Genomic DNA, 14,442 nt, shown 5'->3' on the forward strand with positions numbered 1-14,442 from the left:
GTAAACAAACATTAAACACAGTAAATCTGTATCAGGACTCCAGTGATTTCAATTATTCCAAGGTATGTTCTGGGGTGAGGAAAGCTTTGGCCCAACCATCTGTACCCTCTGAATGCAATCCTAGATAATGGCCACTAATGTTCAATATGGTGGCTCTGTTGAAGGCATGTTTTAATTTTATATTTTTTCAGTTGATATATCACTAAGTAAGTAAAATACCACTATACCACTATTCAGAGTCTTCTTAAATTATTTATAAAATTTTGTTAATATAAGACTATCTTCAAGTTAGCCAATCTGAAATCCAGGGATTCTTACAATAAATCAGCATGGCTGGCAGCAGGATGCTGGATTCTCCATGCTTTTGAGACACCGCCCCCCTGTTTGGTCAGGGGAAACACAGACAGAGTGGGGGTCATGTTTGGGGAAGAGCCGTGCCCCACACTCCAGTTCTAGGGCAGCCCCTTGCACCACAGGCTCCAGGGCCCAGGCATCCAAGCAGGCACAAAACCCGTTCTCATGTCCAAGTGACCTGAAAGCTGGAGGGGTCTGGGAAGGCGTCAAGTTCCCAAGATTGCTTTAGAAATGGGGGAGATCTCAAAGGTCAGTTTGGGTCTGGAAAATCCTAAAATGAATCTTGAGGGGAATATGAGCTGTTGCTACTGGCGCTTCCAAAGGAGTTAAAGCTCCCAGGCACAAAGCAAGGACTTCTTTCCCATCTCCACTTCCCATCCTGGAATTGTTTTGGAGCTCCTCACAGGGAGACCCTCTATTCGTGCTGCAGGCTGGCTCGCTAAAGGTCAGTCAGTCAGCTAGTACTTGTTAAACAAACAGCAATGTGCTGAACACTGCATGGCACCACCAAAGTGCTGAAGCATATAACCAAGTGCTTCCCAAACTGATGTGTGCATGCACATCACCTGGGGATCTTGCTAAAATTACAAATTCTCTTCCAGTAGATCTTGGCTGAGTCTGAGACTCTAACAACCTTCCAGGCAATGTTGATACTTCTAGTACTTGGACAATATTTTAAGTATCAAAGGTCCAGTGGGCAAAATACATGCAAAAACATAAGCTACTATTATTAGATACTTACCACGGGCCAAGTGCTATGAAAAGCATATTACATGAGTTTTGTCCCTGGGTTTCTCCCAGCCTTGATCTTAGCAACAGGTGTTTGGAGGGACACTGAAGCTACTGAGAAAGATAGATGGTCAAACCTGTGCCCACATGTGGATGGGCCACAGTTAGTTGGCATGCCAATCTCCCACCACACTCCAACCCTGCCTTTGGCACCAATATGAAGATATGATCCAGTCACCTCAGGAGCTGATGCTTAACCCACAGGGACACCACAATAAGAATATAAGTGTTACAAATGGGACTTTGGACTGCATCACATCTTTGGTCCCTCCTTAACCCTGAGGTTCTAGGAACCTATGGACACAACAGATGTAGAAACCTATAAATGGCTATTAGCCAACTTTTGGCCAAACAAAAATACCATAAGAGCACACACAGGCAGAGCATGTTACTCCTAAGCAAGGTTTATAGTGAAATTAAACACCTTTCACATTAGAGACTTTCTTCTACTATCTGTTCACATAAAAAGTGAAGTGCTCAGAAGTCAATTGGAAGCTCTGCATGTGGGGATAAGGCTTATCTATTGGCAGAATCTCAGGCTTTCCCCAGATCTACTGAAACAGAATTGCCATTTTTAACAAACTCCCCAGATAACATGCATACATAGCAGCTTGAGAGGCACTGAACCACGTGCCTTTTCCATCCTGTTTACCACTGTATCCCCATGACAATGTGTGGTATCTACTAGCTGCTCAGTAGCTACTATTTATTGCCTGGTCATTATACTGACTGTATTTTATAATTGAATTACATGATAAATTTTAATTTTAAAAATGCCACCATTATTGAGCCCAACAGCTCAAATTTCTAAGGCACCAACCAGCCCAGACATTGATTCTGGTGGCATTTTCATGTCAGGACATGGGGGCTTTCCTTCCTTAAATCAATCTCTGCATCCTGATAAAACATTGCTAAAATAATATGCAAAGGAATATACAAAGGACAAAGAAAACAGGAAAGGAGAAGACAGCACACAATGGATATCTCCAAATACTGTGGCGATGGAAAGTGGAGGCATGAATGAAAACTGGCTTAGCAGAATGGAAAAATATGAAACGTACAGCATGTACAGACAATGCCCCTGACATGGGATTGCTTCACAGTAGAGGAGCTGAGAAGCTCAGTAGTAAACTTTCCTCAGGAGGCGGGGGGGGGGGGGGGGGGCGGGGGGAGGATGGAGCTGGAAGACAACAAGTGGTTGCTCCCAACCCTACTTGTGGCATACAGACACTACTCCTTCCCAACCCAGCAAGCCCTGGGAAGTTTATTCTTTATATAATTAGATCAGAGTAGCTCTGATAGAGAAACCAAGAAAAACAGAGAGTAGAGGTGAGATGCTTTACTGAAATGATGGCATTAGGTGAACATTAACACCACTCCTGCTTACTCCACTGCCTCCAGAATACTGACACCCAGGGTTATATACCTTAAGAAGACTGATTCTTCTCTGAAGAATCTAACCTACCAGAGACAGACAACAGATCCTGACCTATGATGCATCCCCAGTAAGATGACCTGGCCCCATAGATCACCATTCATTGAAGTCTACCAATAGATAAGCCTTGCCCCCCACACAGAGCTTCCCATCTGCCTCTGAAAGCTTCAGTTTTAGTAAGTAAGCATTATAGGAAAGTCTTCACGAAACACAAAAACCAAAGCAAATAAACTAAAAAAAACTTGGAAGGTATGGCAGACTGTATTTTCCAAAAATAACCACGATATTTCTGCTTTCACATTTTCTTTAAAACTTTACCCCTTCTTGGGGCACCTAGGTGGCTCAGTCAGTTGAGCGACCAACTTCAGCTTAGGTCATGATCTCTTGGTTTGTGAGTTCAAGCCCCGCATCGGGCTCTGCACTGACAGCTCAGAGCCTGGAACCCATTTGGGATTCTGTGTCTCCCTCTATCTCTGTCTCTTCCCCGCCCAAGCTATGTCTCTCTTTCTTTCAAAAAATAAACAAACATTTTTCTAAAAGTTTTAGGTGCTTGGGTGGCTCAGTCAGTTAAGTGTCCGACTTCGGCTCAGGTCATGATCTCACGGTTTGTGGATTCAAGCCCCATGCTGGGCTCTGTGCTGACAGTTCAGAGCCTGGAGCCTGCTTTGGATTGTGTCTCCCTCTCTCTCTGCCCCTCCCCCACTTGTGCTCTCTCTCTCTCTCTCTCTCTCAAAAAAAAATGTAAAAAAAAAAAATTAAAACAAAAAAAACTTTATCCCTTCTTTCATTGAAAGGTAGGTTTATGTTGAATCTGGGTGTTATGTTAAATCTCTGTTAGTGCAACTAACAGAGTTGCACTGTCCACAATGGGAGCCAGTAGCCAATAGGCACATGTAGCTATTGAGCACTTAAAATGTGGCTATTGCGACTGAAGAAATGAAATAATAATTCAATTCTAAATAATTAAATTTTAAAGCCTAACCAGTATAAAATATTTTCCACCGATTTGTTTTGATAAGACTGTATTTCACACTTAAAGTATTAAAATGGCAACATCTGGTAAAAAAAAAAAATTGGCATCTAAATTGTGATGTGCTGTAAGCATAACATATAAACTCAATTTCAAAGACAGTATGAAAACAAAATGTCAAATATCTTATTAATATTTTCATATTGGTTACATATTACAATGATCCTTTAATATGTTATGTTAAATAAAGATCTTAAATTGATTTCACCTGTTTCTTTTTACTTTTGAAATGCGGCTACTAAAGAAAGCCTAAAATCACACATGTGACTCACATGACATTTCAACCAGACAGCACTGCAACAGATAGAGGGGAAATGACACTATGTGACTTTTGGGACTAAGTACTAAAAAGGATGGAGCTTTCAGTCAGCTCTTACTCTCTACGGAGAGCCTTAGGAACCCTGAATAATCACGTAGAACTCTGATATTCCTTAAGTTTCCCCTCTGGAAGGTATGCATGTTGCTAGAAAAAGATGCCCCCACTGTTTGAATCTTCCCAACCAAGACACCTGACATGTGACTATTCCAGCCCTAGACTATTTCAGCCCTAGACTATTCCAGCCCTTTAGACTATTCCAGCCCTAGCTGACATAGGATGGGCCAAAGATGAGCTGTGCCTGTTAAGTTCTGCTCAAACTGAAGACTCATGAGCAAAATTAATGTGCTATGATAAACCACTAAGATTTGGGGGGAGGGGGATTTTACTACACAGCACTAACAACCAGAACAGAGGGAATCACACTAGAACAGGCAAAACAAACACAAAAACCCAAAACTATAATTCCTCTCTCCTTAGAATGGTAAGTATATATAAATATATCATTCATAAAATAATAGGATGCTATAAACTATGTATATCCAAAGAACAAGAAAGAATCTTGAAAATTCAAAAGAAGATGACCGAAAGAAAACTCAATAGAAAAACTAGATTAAGTTGAAGAAATTTCCAAGAAAGAATAAAAAGAAAATAGAAGATAAACAATAAAAAAAAAATCAAAAAAGAGGGGCCAAGATGGTGGAACAGCATGGAAGATTTTTTTTTAAGTCTCTCATACCTGAAACACAGCCAGATCAACACTTAAACCATCCTGCACACCTAGAAAACTGATTTGATGATTAACACAACAATCTGCACAACCTGAACCAGAGAACTCAGCAGGTACAGGGTGCAGAGAGGGGAACTGGGGGAGAGAGAAGCCACGGAGGGCAGGGAGTTGTTTTTGCTTGCAGAGAGAGGATGGAGACAAGAGGGAGAGTATGAAAAGCATCCCCCTACCCTCACCCAAAAGCAGCTGGAGAGAAAAGAAAGAGCATGCAAGGGACTGAACAAAAAAGGGAGAAAAGAGAAAGGAGAAGGCTTAACTTCCATTAAGACTCTATAAACAGGGGGAGCACAGAGTCTGAAACTCTGCAGCTCAATACCTGGTGGTGCTTTGGTGAGAAGGGCAAATCCCCAGGAGCAGAGAGTAAGGTCCTCGGAGTCCTTGGGCCACACAGGAAGAGGCAGTTCCACTGCTGGGAGGCCATTTGGTAGAGGCTGTGCGGCCACCCCACAGGCAAAGGTCCCAGCAGACCCTGAAGAACAACCACTGGTTGCTGGTGCTGGAATAGGACATTAAGTGAGAAGACTGATGCCAGATGTGTGCTGTGATTTTTCCATAATCCTTGAAACGCTGCTGCTACATGATTGCACGAACTTTTTCTGGGACAGGTTGGCACCCAGCTGCAGTCTCTGGACATCGGCAGCACCACGGCCTCCCAAATGTTCCTTGGGGTGGGCCAGCACCTGGCAATTGCTTGGTGAGACCCTCCCCCAGAAGGTGTGAGCGGGTCAAAGCCTCAGTCCCTCAGAAGTGAGGGGTTGGGAAACACAGCCACATTTGAGATAAAACCCAGGAGGGAGGTGCCATTGGGCAACCTGATGGCTTGGTCACAGACAGTGTAAAAGCAAGGAGTGGACGGAAGCTGGAGACAAAGGAGGAGTGTGAGATTGCTGGTTGGGGAGAGTACAGAGTTCTGATGTTAGAGACTGGGTAGCTGGGTGATGCCATTTTCACCCCTCCCGCTTATGTGCACCTACAGGCACCACAACAACCCACCCCAGTAAGCTAAGCAGCGCCATCTAGTGGAGAACAGAGCTGTTACACTAAGCCCTGCCCAACTGGGCCAACCTCGCATGTCAGGAACAACAAAATTCTCTCTGCCTTCTTAATTTATGGACTATAAAGTGCTTCATAGTTCAACTTCCAGGGGACACTGATGTAATTTCAATTGTACTTCAGTCTGTTTGCTGGCCCATCTATTCAATTTTTTTTCTTTTCTTATACTTGAATACATAAAGAGAAAAAATTTATTTTTTTCCACTTCTATTAAAAAATTTTTTCTACTAATTTTTTTAACTTTTTAAAACTTTTCACATGCTAATTTTTTTACTTCCATAATTCCATTTTATTCTGTTTCATTGTATTCATTTTTTCAAATTTTCAAACATTTTCTTTTTTTTTCTTTTCTTATCTTTCCCTTTTTTCTCTAAACTATCAAGCTCCTTTCAACAACCAGAACAAAACACATCTATGATCTATCATCCTTTATTTAATTTTTTGTGTGTTGCTTTTAATTTTTGAATTTTAATTTTTTACCTTATTAATTCCTTTTCTTCCTTCAAATTGATGAAACAAAGGAATTCACCCCAAAAGAAATAACAGGAAGAAATGTCAGCCAGGGACTTAATCAACACAGATACAAGCAAGATGTCTGAACCAGAATTTAGAATCACAATAACAAGAATACTAGCTGGAGTCAAAAATAGATTAGAATCCCCTTCTGAAGATATAAAAACTAGTCAGGATAAAATAAAAAATGCTATAACTGAGCTGCAATCTCAAATGGATGCCACAGCAGCAAGGATGGATGAGGCAGAGCAGCAAATCAGTGAGATAGAGGACAAACTTATGGAGAATAATGAAGAAGAAAAAAAGAAGGAGACTAAAGCAAAAGAGCATGATTTAAGAATTAGAGAAATCAGGGACTCATTAAAAAGGAACAACATCAGAATCACAGGGGTCCCAGAAGATGAAGAGAGAGAAAAAGGGGTAGAAGGGCTATGTGAGCAAATCATAGCAGAAAACTTCCCTAACCTGGGAAAAGACACAGACATCAAAATCCAGGAAGCACAGAGGCCTCCCATTAGATTCAACAAAAACCAACCATCAACATAGTCAAATTTACAAAATACTCAGTCAAGAAAAGAATCATGAAATCAGTAAGGGGGAAAAAAAGTCCTTAACCTACAAGGGAAGACAGATCAGGTTTGCAGCAGACCTATGCACAGAAACTTGGCAGGCCAGAAAGGAGTGGCAAGATATATTCAATGTGCTGAATCGGAAAAATATGCAGCCGAGAATTCTTTTTCCGGCAAGGCTGTCATTTGAAATAGAAGGAGAGGTTAAAAGTTTCCCAGACAAACAAAAATTAAAGGAGTTTGTGACCACTAAACCAGCCCTGCAAGAAATTTTCAGCCCTCTCTGAGGGGAGAAAAGATGAAAATAAATAAACAAATAAAGACCAAAAGCAACAAAGACTAGAAAGGACCAGAGGACACCACCAGAAACTCCAACTCCACAGGCAACACAATGGCAATAAATTCATATCTCTCAGTACTCACTCTAAACGTCAATGGACTAAATGCTGCAATCAAAAGACACAGGGTAACAGAATGGACAAGAAAACAAGATCCATTTATATGCTGTTTACAAGAGACCCACTTTAGATCTAAAGACACCTTCAGATTTAAAGCATGGGGATGGAGAACCATCTATCATGCTAATGGTCGCCAAAAGAAAACCAAAGTGGCCATACTTATATAAGACAATCTAGATTTTAAAATAAAGACTGTAACCAGAGACGAAGAAGGGAATTATATAATTAAGGGGCCTATCCACCAAGAAGATCTAACAATTATAAACATTTATGCTTCAAACGTGAGAGCAGCCAAATATATAAATCAGTTAATCACAAATATACAGAAACTCATTGATAATAATACCATAATAGTAGGGGACTTCAACCCCCACTTACAGCAATGGACACATCATGTAAACAGAAAATCAACAAGAAAACGATACTTTGACACACTGGACTGGATGGACTTAACAGATATATTCAGAACATTTCATCCTAAAGCAGCAGAACACACATTCTTCTCCAGTGAACATGGAACGTTCTCCAGAATAGATCACATACTGGGACACAAATCAGCCCTCAACAAGTACAAAAAGATTGAGATCATACAGTGCATATTTTCAGACCACAATGCTATGAAACTCAAAATCAACCACAAGAAAAAATGTGGAAAGGTAACAAATACTTGGAGACTAAAGACCATCCTACTAAAGAATGAATGGGATAACCAAGAAGTTAAAGAGGAAATTAAAAAGTACATAGAAGCCAATAAAAATGATAACATCACAGCCTAAAACCTCTGGGATGCAGCAAAGGCAGTCATAAGAGGAAAGTATATAGCAATCCAGGCCTTCCTAAAGAAGGAAGAAACATCCCAGATACACAACCTAACCTTATGCCATAAAGAGCTGGAAAAAGAACAGCAAATAAAACCAAAACCAGCAAAAGACAGAAAATAATAAAGATTAGAGCAGAAATCAATGCTATGAAACCAAAAAACAAAAACAAAACCACAATAGAACAGATCAATGAAACCAGAAGCTGGTTCTTCGAAAGAATTAACAAAATTGATAAACTCCTAGCCAGTTTGATCAGAAAGAAAAAGGAAAGGACCTAAATAAACAAAATCAAAAATGAAAGAGGAGAGATCACAACCAAAAGAACATAAATAAAAACAATAGTAAGAGAATATTGCAAGCGATTATGCACCAATAAAATGGGCAATCTGGAAGAAATGGACAAACTCCTAGAAACATATAAACTACCAAAACTGAAACAGGAAGAAATAGAAAATTTGAACAGACCCATAACTAGTAAAGACATCGAATTAGTAATCAACAATCTCCCAAAAAAACAAGAGTCCAGAGCCTGATGGCTTTCCAGAGGAATTCTACCAAACATTTAAGGAAGAATTAACACCTATTGTCTTGAACCTGTTCCAAAAAATAGAAATGGAAGGAAAACTTCCAAACTCATTCTATGAAGCCAGCATTACCTTGCTTCCAAAACCAGACAAAGACCCCACTAAAAACGAGAACTATAGACCAATTTCCCTGATGAACATGGACACAAAAATCCTCAACAAGATACTAGCCAACCGAATCCAACAATACATTACAAAAATTATTCACCACTACCAAGTGGGATTTATACCTGGGATGCAGGGCTGGTTCAATATCTGCAAAACAATCAATGTGATATGTCCCATCAATAAAAGAAAGGACAAGAACCACATAATCCTCTCAATAGATGCAGAGAAAGCATTTAACAAAATACAGCACCCTTTCTTGATAAAAACCCTCAAGAAACTAGGGATAGAAGGATCATACCTCGGGGCGCCTGGGTGGCGCAGTCGGTTAAGCGTCCGACTTCAGCCAGGTCACGATCTCGCGGTCCGTGAGTTCGAGCCCCGCGTCAGGCTCTGGGCTGATGGCTCGGAGCCTGGAGCCTGTTTCCGATTCTGTGTCTCCCTCTCTCTCTGCCCCTCCCCCGTTCGTGCTCTGTCTCTCTCTGTCCCAAAAATAAAGATAAATAAAATTTAAAAAAAAAAAAAAAAAAAAAAAGAAGGATCATACCTCAAAATCATAAAAGCCATATATGAATGACCCAACGCTAATATCATCCTCAATGGGGAAAAACAGAGCTTTCCCCCCAAGGTCAGGAACAAGAGAGGGATGTCCACTCTCACCAGTTATTCAACATTAGTATTGGAAGTCTTAGTCTCAGCAATCAGACAACACAAAGAAATAAAAGGTATCCAAATCAGCCAGGAGAAGGTCAAACTTCCATTTTTCACGATGACATGATACTCTATATGGAAAACTCAAAAGATTCCACCAAAAAGCTGCTAGAACTGATACATGAAGTCAGCAAAGTCTCAGGATAAAAAAATCAATGCACAGAAATTGGTTGCATTCCTATACACCAAAAATGATGCAACAGAAAGAGAAATCAAAGAATCGATCCCATTTACAATTGCACCAAAACCCATAAAATGCCTAGGAATAAATCTAACCAAAGAGGAGAAAAATCTATACACTCAAAACTATAGAAAGCTTATGAAAGAAATTGAAGAAAACAAAAAAAATGGAAAAATATTCCATGCTTATAGAAAGAATAAATATTGTTAAAATGTCATTACTACCCAAACAAACCTACATATTCAATGCAATACCTATCAAAATAAGATCAGCATTATTCACAGAGCTAGAACAAACAATCCTAAAATTTGTATGGAACCAGAAAAGACCCCGAATAGCCAAAGCAATCTGGAAAAAGAAAACCAAAGCTGCAGGCATCACAATCCTGGACTTCAAGCTGTATTACAAAGCTGTAATCATCAAGACAGTATGGTACTGGCACAAAAACAGACACTCAGATCAATGGAACAGAATAGAGAACCGAGAAATGAACCCAGAAGTGTATGGCCAGCTAATCTTTGACAAAGCAGGAAAGAATATCCAGTGGAATAAAGACAGTCTCTTCAGCAAATGGTGCTGGGAAAACTGGACAGCATCATGCAGAAAAATGAACCTGGACCACTTTCTTATACCATACACAAAAATAAACTCAAAATGGATGAAAGACCTAAACATAAGACAGGAAGGCATAAAAATCCTAGAGGAGAAAGCAGGCAAAAACCTCTTTGACCTTAGCCAGAGCAACTTCTTACTCAACATGTCTCTGGAGGCAAGGGAAACCAAAGCAAGAATGAACTATTAGGACCTCACCAAAATAAAAAGCTTCTGCATGGTGAAGGAAACAATCAGCAAAACTAAAAGGCAACTGACAGAATGGGAGAAGATATTTGCAAATGACATCAGATAAAGGGTTAGTATCCAAAATCTATAGAGAACTTATCAAACTCAACACCCAAAAAACAAATAATCCAGTGAAGAAATGGGCAAAAGACATGAATAGACACTTCTCCAAAGAAGACATCCAGATGGCCCATCAACACATGAAAAAATCCTCCTCATCACTCATCATCAGGGAAATACAAATCAAAACCACACTGAGATACCACCTCACACCTGTCAGAATGGCTAATATGAACAACTCAGGCAACTACAGATGTTGGCGAGGATGCGGAGAAAGAGGATCTCTTTTACATTGTTGGTGGGAATGCAAGCTGGTGCAGCCACTCTGGAAAACAGTATGGAGGTTCCTCAAAAAATTAAAAATAGGACTACCCTACGACCCAGCAATTGCACTACTAGGTATTTATCCAAGGGATACAGGTATGCCATTTCAAAGGGGCACATGCCCCCAATGTTTATAGCTGCACTATCAACAATAGCCAAAGTATGGAAAGAGCCCAAATGTCCATCAATGGATGAATGGATAAAGAAGATGTGGTATGTATGTGTGTGTGTGTGTGTGTGTGTGTGTGTGTGTGTATATATATATATATATATATATATATATATATATATATATATAATGGAGTATTACTTGACAATCAAAAAGAATGAAATTTTGCCATTTGCAACCACATGCATGGAACTAGAGGGTATTATGCTAAGTGAAATTAGTCAGAGAAAGACAAATATCATATGACTTCACTTATATGAGGACTTTAAGATACAAAACAGATGAACATAAGGGAAGGGAAGCAAAAATAATATAAAAACAGGGAGGGGGACAAAACATAAGAGACTCTTAAATATGGAGAACAAACAGAGGGTTGCTGGAGGGGTTGTGGGAGGGAGGATGGGCTAAATGGGTAAGGGGAATTAAGGAATTTACTCCTGAAATCATTGTTGTACTATATGCTAACTAACTTGGATGTAAATTATACAAAATAAATTTGAAAAAAAAAAGGGCAAAAAAAGCTAGAAACTCCAGACACATTTTTTAAATACAGTGGATAGCACAAGGGACCATACACAAGCAGGTAGGTTTTGGAGGGGCATTAAAAGTTGGAGTCAGCAACAGACATGCAGTGAGGTCCTAATTTTTGTGGTGTGGGTTTGAGGTCAAGTGCAACTGCTCATCCTGAAAACCTTTTCAGGCAAACCAAAGACTAAACCATTGACCCCTTCAGGCCAGGCTCAACTATCAAAGATCGTACAATTTGTCAAGCAGACTTATACACAGAAGTCAGAAGTGACCCACGGTTACCTTCACCTCATTAGAATACTAAAATCTCTGCCCAAGGAGGATCATAAGCCTCATTTACATAACACGCAATGGATGTATAGACACGTTTCCTTAAGGCACATGTACTACCTCTGCCCTACCTTCACATGCAATGACAAGGCCCCTGTATTTCAGTGTTCATTCCTAAATCATAGGAACCCATTTGCCCTTGCTTGGAGCATCACAGCTTTGGAAGTTATTCCTCGATCTCCTGATTTGCTACAAATAAAGTTTACTTTGTGCAACAATCCCCCCCCGCCCCGCCAAAAAAAAGAAAGAAAGAAAAGAAAACATAAAACAAGAAAAAGTGTTTTTTCATCACTCCAAAAGGCCCAAACATAGTTAATAGGAAATCCAGCAGGAACAGCAAACAGAAGTAACACAATAAATAGTCTCTAATCTGAAGGACATGAGTTTCCAGATCAAAAGATCCTATGGAAAGCTCACCATTGGGAAAACTGAGAAAAAGGCACATGACTGGGAAATTCAGAACAATTGGAATTGAGAAAAGATCTTAAAAGCTGTCAAAGAGGAAAAAAGTGGTGTCCACAGGGTCAGAAATAGGAATGCAATGCAGGAGAATTGACTACAATTCTGAATGAATGGAGTCAGCTTAAACTCTATACCTAGCCAAACTATCCAATTGGAAGGAATTATATATTTTCAGGCAAAATACTAAAAATAAATGCATCTCCTCTGCACTCTTACTCCTAAAGTTACTAGAAGAAGGAAGATGAAGATGTGGGATTCAGGAATTTGGAGATCTAACACAGCAGAAACTTGAGAAGGATTCCCAGGATGATGGTGACGGAGTTTCAGGACAGCTGAGCTGCTGCCAGCAGGCTGAAGATCTTCCTGGCTTGGAACTCAGGCTGAGGCAGCTGGTCTGGGAAGGCTCAGCTTGGGACAAGGACTGGTATGCTCAGAGAAGATCAGTAGAAAATGAAAAACCAGAGAAAGAAGAAGCAAAACCAAAGGAAGGGTGGCAAATTAACATCAAAACCAAACCACATGTAGTTATTTCTAGGTATGCACATTAATGCTTACATCACCTATTCATTAAATGCATGCACTTCATTCCATAATATGCGTTCAGGTCTTCTCAGTTAGTATTTCTCTTCGACATAATAAAGTCCTCAGCTAAAGAGACTGTTTAGACATAGTAAGCAGAGGTATCTGGACTGGACAGGCATAAGGGATACCTGTATTCAGATTCTTGTACTCCAAGTGGAGAGGCCACAGGAGCCATAAATGGCCCTTTCACATGCTTGTTCCTGAGCAAGGCCTACTCCTGTCTGGATGTGTCTCATAGTACATGAGCAAATTCTCACATGACCCCCATGGTAAGGCCAAACAGTGGAGACTCCTTTTCAGTGTTTAAAGTGAAGCTGCATTATCAGTCTGTGTGAGTTCAGTCAGCTGGTTGCAAGAGCTCAGGCTCTCTCTGTTCCTGACCATTACTGTGGAATTCTGGAAACTTGAATTCCTGTCCAATGTCAGTACCTTAGCCACCTCAGACTGCTATAACAAATTATCATAGACTGAGTAACTGAAACACCATACATTTATTTCTCATAGCTCCGGAAGCTGGGAGGCCCACTATCAAGGAACTGGCAGATCTGATGAGCTCCCATTCCTAGGGGGCAGATGCCTCCTCTTTGTATCCTCACTCACTCTCTGTGTCTCTTCTAACAATAGGACTAATCCCACCATGAGGGTTCCACCCTCATAACTTAATCACCCAAAGGCCATACCCCAAATACCATCACAGTGGGTGTTAGGATTTCAACAGATGAATTTTGGAGGGATGCAAACATTCAACCCATAGCATCTTCACTGGAACTTTGCATGATACTGCTGTCCACTGCTGCTTAGCTATAACTTCATTTCCCCTGCTGTTTTTGTGGATTGTGGGACAAGTAGGGTTGAGATGGGAGTAAGGCATCGGCAAGAAAGAAGCAACAATTTCCCCTGCTTCTGTAAAGAAAATAACTGCTGAGTAGAAGGCCTCTTGAAAGATTCATCCCCTTTTACCCACTCCTCCCCCATCACACTAGAGTGACTTCTTTTGTCAATATAGCAAGCACTCTTGTATAAAAAGATCCTGAAAAACTAAAACATTTTCACTGCCTCTTCCATCCCTTTTGATAAACTTGAACTGCCCCACCAATGGCTGCTAAACCACAGGACTAACTCCCCCTCTGAGAACCATCTCTGACCAACTATTCCCCAAACTAGCTGTACTTCAGTAGACTCTTCTATTAAAGCTCTATAGAAGTACTACTCTTCTTCTCCAAGAGAAGAGAGATTCCTTCAGAGTCTTCTTGTACTGTACCACTCAAACAAAGGCTTATGCTCATGGTGCTCTGGTTGATTATCTTCTGTGGTTTTTTATGTCAAGACTCTAATCATTGCCTGGACCCAATGCTGCTAGCCCAAGTCACTCTGAGAAAGACAGACAATGCAGGAGACTCCCCACCAACCCGAGTCTCTCCTCCTGAGATGGCCAGGG

The 14,442-nt window shown here is 40.5% G+C and overlaps 1 protein-coding gene across 3 annotated transcripts in view; it reads right to left on the reverse strand.

Annotated features, from left to right (window-relative positions):
- RPS6KC1 (ribosomal protein S6 kinase C1) overlaps positions 1–14,442 on the reverse strand; it is a 321,171-nt gene that overhangs the window by 95,622 nt on the left and 211,107 nt on the right. The gene's annotated exons all lie outside the window — the stretch shown is intronic.

This window comes from Neofelis nebulosa, chromosome 15 (assembly GCF_028018385.1).
Source record: "Neofelis nebulosa isolate mNeoNeb1 chromosome 15, mNeoNeb1.pri, whole genome shotgun sequence".
NCBI lineage: Eukaryota > Metazoa > Chordata > Mammalia > Carnivora > Felidae > Neofelis > Neofelis nebulosa.